At 40.3% G+C, this 6,752-nt stretch overlaps 1 pseudogene; it reads right to left on the reverse strand.

Annotated features, from left to right (window-relative positions):
- Positions 1 to 4,307: 4,307 nt before the first annotated feature.
- LOC123639088 lies at positions 4,308 to 4,395 on the reverse strand (annotated as a pseudogene).
- Positions 4,396 to 6,752: the final 2,357 nt, after the last annotated feature.

A 6,752-nucleotide genomic window follows, 5' to 3' on the forward strand; every position in this document is an offset into this window, starting at 1 on the left:
CAATGTCAGGGAGGGCTGGTGAGAACAGGTGCAAGGGATACCGGAAGTATCTGTCACCTACTGGGAGGTGGAGGTTGGCTTCCAAGGGGGATGAATAAAGGGCAGCCACACCAGCAGGACAGTGGGCTGGGCTTCTGGAATCAGAGGAAGGACCTCTAGGATGAGGCAGTGGGACGAACCCCACTCCAATCATCAGAGAACATATATGGCCATGTTTCAGGCATTGTATGAGTGGTCCTGTTTTACCTCCTACAAGTTTGTAAACTCCTCATGTCTTTTCAAAATCCTTGTATGGCCTGAGAAAGGAAACCAAGTGTTGTTTTCCTTGATATGCCTGAAGTGGTGATACGCTGGTATATACCTATTAGAACCCAGGACTGTGTGATTCTAAAATCCCTTTCAGGTGGGTAATGGAAAACAATGAAGCTGTTCCACTGGAAGGCTGTCAGAAATGTTTGCCTTGTTTTGTTTAGTATGATGTCATTGAGGGATCATTTGAAGGTAGCATCTGGGTTTATGACCTGTGAATCAATCAGTGTAAGATTCCATCTTTTCTGCCCTGCTTTAAACTCTCCCATTGGTATTTTTCCAACCAGCAGACACAAGGGAAACATTCATATGGGTTCATTCGGTGGACATTCAGCTTCCTCTTGAACCACCTGGGAACTCTATTCTATTCCTACCCTGCTCACAGGGACCTTCAAACCCACTCCCCTCAATAACACGAGAGCAGATATCCACTGTTGGTACAGGTTGTTGTGCAATGTCTGAGATGTGTCTCCAAAGCACACTCAGCCTGTTCTTAGAGGAAAAACAGGAAATGTTTATAAAAAAGAGACTCTCAATAAGTCAAAATGTGTATTAAAATTAAAAATATTGTTCCTAGCATGGTCTTCTATTTCTTAAGGTTCCAAATATGCATATTAAAAAATCATTGCTGGGGTCCTGGAAGGGACATTTATCACTCTTGGGCCACTCTCTTGGGCACACATGAGCACTAGGTAAATATTTGAATCGAATAAAGCATCTCTGTGAGGTAACTTAAAAAAATTGCCTCCAAACCCTCAGTCTGTGCAGAAATATAGAGCTGCTATAACCCAGCCTGGTCTCTCCTCCTCCTAACTGTGGCAAAGCCATCACCTTCTCCTTGACTATAGCCTCTCCAAGAATTTATACTGCCTCTAATCTCATTTTATCCATCAGGTCAAAGATTTCTTCCTAATTCACTATTAAAAATTGATGGAGTTTTGAGGTGTAGCCTGATGTTACTTTACATACCCCATTCACAAAATATTCTTAATAGGGCCACTTGCCAGTTGTAGCAAAAACGCTTTGTTCTTCCTTCCCCTCTCCTGCTTGTCCTCTGGTCATCATGAGAGGGTGCACCTTTGAGAACTTGAGTTTCATGTGATGAAATGTCAGTGACCATTTTCAGCATGCTGATTTTGTCAGTTACATGTCCCCAGTAGGTCTCAGATCCAGCATACTCTTTGAATTTCACATTGTCTTTGTTTAGACTCTTACATCTCTCACCAGGTGACTGCTTTAGGTTTTAATGGGCTTTTCTGCTTCTAGACTCTTCATTCTTCAATCTGTTCTCCACACTGCTGCCCAGTTATGATTTTAAAACTCTGATGTGTTTACATTATTTCTTTGTTTAAAACATATCAGGGTGCCACTCTCCACCCCTTGCCTCCTCAGTCCAATCCCTTTCAAAGTGTGGTATAATAGAATAGAAACTTTGCAATCACGTAGGCTTGAGTTCCAATCCTGACTGCATCATTTTAGTAGCTGACACTTTGATTTCCACATTAATAAAATGGGACTGCTGTTTATGTAACATTTCATTTGAAGTTTAAATAGGATAATGAATGTCAAGTATCTAAGATGCTGCATGTTGCAGAGTAGACATTGAATGATTTAGAAACAACTCTTTCTGCTCCAGAGCCATGGGTATAGCATAAAAGAGATTTTCCTTATCTGACATCTGCCTACTTAGCAGCCTAACCTCCTTCCCCCACCAACCCACTGCTCCCCCTCCAGTGTTATTCTCTAGCAGGGCTTGCAGTGCCCAAACACTGTGTGCTGTCTCAGCCTGCATTCCCCAGTGCTTGCCAGTATGTGTGTTGTTTCCTTGACACGGAATGCAGCATTTTTCCCCAGCCCCCTCCCCTATTTCCTGGAAATCTCCTGTTCATCCTAGATCAAGAATCCTGTGCATCATCTCAGTGGTATTCTTTGTACCCTATAATAACATAGCAAACATTTGATGATCCTTACCATGTGCCAGGTGCTCTTGTAGGTAAGCATTTTACATGTTATCTAATCCAATATGGAAAGTCATTATTCTTCTGATCATTATATACTGTTTGTCTTCCCTGCCACATTTCTGAACTCCTGGAGTGTAGAAAAAAGTGGTTATTATAGCTTGAATGAATGAGTGAATGAGCAGAAGGGCGGATGGATAGAAGATAGGGAGGACTGATGCATAGTAGGGCATAGGAGACTGTTGCCTGAGATGGCCAAGATAATTCTTTCTCTAAAGAATTATAACAAAGCCCAGGAATTTTAGGAAATACGTTATGTAAACAAACAAAAACAAAGCAAAACAAGCTTATACTAGAAAGGTCTGATGGAGATTGGAGAAGGGTTGGGTACACACAGAGGGTCTGATCAGAAACATTAGAAATAAGAACAGAGGAGAAGCCACATCAGGGAATTCCTGAAGGAAGCATCTAGCGCTGCGTGAAGAATGGGTTTCACTTCCCAAAGAAACTAGCCAGAGAGAAACTAGCCAAAGAAACTAGCCTAGATAGAAAAAAACACACACACAACCCTAGATTTAAAGAAGAATCGGTCTCTTCAGGAATTAATAATAATGTGCTTGATTAACACTTCCTTACGAGTAGGTCATTTGCTAAGTACATTACATGAATTGAGCCATTTAAATTACTTAAAAAAAAACCCAAGAGAAAAAGGATTTTGTAAACCCCATTTTGCCCTGAGACTACAGATGTGCAGCCAGACTTGTCAAGACCACAGAACTGGACCCTGGAAAGCCTGAGTTTCAACCGGGGTTTTCCTATTTCCAGCGCCTGTGCCCTTTGTCACTCTGCTGTGCTGCCTCTCTAAATACACTGTGGGAGGTGGCTTGGGCTAGAAACAAGGTGAATTAGGAAAAAAAGACATGACATCATCCCCACAGTTTTAAACTAGAGAAAAATCAAGAAATTAAAAGCAAAGGAAACATTCCATGCTAAACTAATTGAGAATTGTGAGATTTCGCTGTCTACCGTGTGGGTCCTCTAAGAGTCCCATCTGTGGCAGGGAATCACTTTGGACACTGGAGACTCACCATGTCCGTGGGTTGCGTTCTTCTGCATGAGGAGGTAGGGAGAGGATGGAAAGGAATTCAAGAAAGCTGAAAGGGGAAAAGCTGTAAGTGCCAGGGCTGTGAAGTTTGTAGGCAAAAATCCTCATTTCTCCCTGTCCCTGGGGTATGTGACTGCTGGGGCATCGGGTAGAAACTGGGGGGTGACAGGGCCAATCTACAGGCCAGGTACCCATGCGTTGGGTTACTGCCCGGGGAGAGGTGTCTGGTTGTAACCCCTAGGACAAATAGTCATTGATGAAAGACAATTTCTGGAGCCAGGGAACAATGCAATCGGCCATAATTTTGCATTTTCTGTGACTGAATTAAACATGTCTTATCTGTTTGATAAAAAGCTAACGGAAGGTTTTATTATCTTATTTGACACTTTACATTAGAAAGATGGATGCTGTAAAATATGTCCTGTTACAAAATTAGGTTCAGATGTACATTAAGTGTTGAATTTATTCCACTGATAGACTTTTAAAAGAATGAATTCATTATTTAGGAGAAAAATACGGTGGATGAGGAGATGGAAGTTTGTTTTGTGTTTGGTTTGCTTTGAATTCCCTTTGCTGACATTTTGATTAGAACACCACGTGAAAATATTTGGAAACACAACTGCTCAGGAAATGTCATACATTGATTTTTTTCTAGAATTCATATCTACATCTAAACTCAAGTTTTATGCCCACTCATTTTCCAAGTCTTTCAGATAGCTAAACTTACAAAAACATACTTGTGGATTTATTGATCTTCCCAATCTCTCTTTTTCTTCCATTCTCACCACTGCCTTCATTCGCACTGCCGTTTTCTTTTTGTTCCGACTGTGGCAGTCACCTTGTAACAGGTCTCTAGGCCTCCCTCCTCCGACGTCTGCATAAACGCCGCATTCGCTTCCTAAAACTTGCATTGACTCAGGTTTTCTTCTTTTTCACATCAGAGGAGTAACAAGGTTTGAGGCAGGCACATCTCACACATGAGCGTGAAAACCCAGTCATCACGCTTATGAGCCACAAAAGGATCATTTTCTCACTTAATAACTTCTTAAACTTTTTTTGAGATCGCTCTTTGTTCTCAGAATGAAGTCCAGCTTCCCTCATGGATGACAGACAAAGTCTTTTTGACAGGCGAGCTCCCTAATTGCCTCTGCCCCCTCACTCAGTACTTTGGACATGCTGAACTCCTCGTAGTTGCCAAATACAGCTTGTTCCCACCCCGCCCTTCTGACTCCGCTGCTTCTCCATGAAGCATTGCCCTCTTTCTCACTTCCGCCCCAACCCCTCCATTTCCGGTCGTGAGTCACATGGCGCAGGAGGCCTCTGCCCCTTCTCCCACTGCTCACACTCGCCTGGCAGGGCTCAGATATCCTTCTTCTACGCTCGTTTAGTACCCTATTCTCATTTCTAACATACTGACCGTGTTTTACTTATGTTCACCCAATTCTCAAGAAATGTGTGTTGGATGAGTGAATGAGTGATGACAAAAGTAAGAATTTTTATAATGAAAGTGGCAAAGAAAAATATATTTCAATGGAACACCAGGAGAGGATCTGTAGATGAAACCAACTACGCTTTCTAAAGATTTACCAAAATTATGCAACGATCAGGGAATAACTTGGGATTTGAATCATTAGCATTTTTCATTCTTGCTAGAAAGTGTTGCCCATTAAATGTGCATCCGTTTGACCTAACCTCAATCAAAAATTTGAAGACATAGCTTAAAAATTTTCTAAGTAATATGGTGTACCTTTTATGTGTTGCTAATTATTCAGCATTATTCTGTTAGTAGAGAGCCGACAGCGTTCATAAATTTCTCAAAATGGTCAACCTCGAATTGTAATAATCAGTGTATCAACAAGCTGATAGAGGCAAACAGGCGGATTAAGCCCTGGAGCTATCACAGTGCTGTTGTAGCAGTTACCTTGATAATCGCTGATAGCTCATATTTGATGCAGTGTTCAGACCTACTCTCCAAGTTAACACTGCTTTTGAGTAAAATGTGGAGAGCATTAGCACATATGACCCCTTTGCTTAATGTGATTCAGAAGCTCCAAAGGTCCCCAGAACACTCATGATTTTATATTTGGAGTACCCTTGAAAGCCTTTAAATTAGTGTTCTTTCTCCCATTGATTGTTGGCTGCTGTATGTGAGGAATTCAGTAAGAGGCTGGTTTGTAACAGATGTTTGACACCAAATACTTCAGCTGTAGATGGTGATACTAATCCTGTATTCACCTGTGCCGTGCGATTAAAGGGAAACCACATTGTTTCACAATTGAGGGCCACACCATAATATTTAGTGGCCTACCAATGGCTTTCATGAAATTAACAGAATCATACTCCTTTACACTTGTCTTCATTTTCCAGGATGTAAAGTCACTTGATCTGTCTGTCTCCATGAAACTTCACAAACGTATGTTGTTGAACTCTTTTTGTTATGCCAGCATTTCCTTGTTAAATATTTATAATGACTTTGTGCCACATTGCAAGTTCTTTATAGTATGAAAAGTGTCAACGCATCAAAAGGGCTGTGTGATTTCTGCATTTTGCATTTCAGATCCAAATTTTAGACGTGCCATGTTTTTATAAGTATCTAGTTTTAGAACTGGAATATCACGCAACCCAGATTTCTGGAAATGAAATGAAATTGAGAATCACTCTATATGGGTATTTAAGTGACTTGGCCAACATTTGTTGATGTCTATGGAAGTGTAAGTTTGAAATCGAGGTCTAAGTCAGTATGCACATAGTGGCTTTTAATTTGATAAGTGATAGTACCTATCATCTCCATTTGGGACCTCCAAATACATTTCTTACCAGTCACTTATCTAGAATTTGTAGGAGATTTGAAAAAAGAAAGTAGATGGCTATCTAAGTGTTTGGCTATCCATGTGAGGGCCGTCCTACATGGATCATGTACAGTAAAGTAATATTACAGAGTAGGGCATTTTCATTAAATGGTTCCTAATAAGGAGTGCAGAGTGACAAATATAAGTGAGACATAACTTTGGTGAGTAATTTTCTAAAGCACTACCATTAGCTTGGTTTTGATATTTTTACATTCAACATTCAAATAAACATTCAACATTTTAAACAAAGAGAAAAATTGAAGGAATGGTGCATCAAATACCTACTAGCTAGATTTAATTATTAACCTTTTGCCATATTGCTATATCCTCATGTGTGTATGTTTTGAAGAAGCATTTGAAAATAAGCATTTGTAGAATAAGACATTATTCTACATAGCCTCAATTCTATGACAGAACTAAGATAACTAATAGTTTCCTAATATCATCTAGTGATCATTTCATTTTCAATCTTTTTCAGGCGTTCCTCTTTAATTCTTTTATTCTTTTGTTTATCAACCAGGTTATACTTCA

Source organism: Lemur catta, chromosome 5 (assembly GCF_020740605.2).
Source record: "Lemur catta isolate mLemCat1 chromosome 5, mLemCat1.pri, whole genome shotgun sequence".
NCBI classification, from domain to species: domain Eukaryota; kingdom Metazoa; phylum Chordata; class Mammalia; order Primates; family Lemuridae; genus Lemur; species Lemur catta.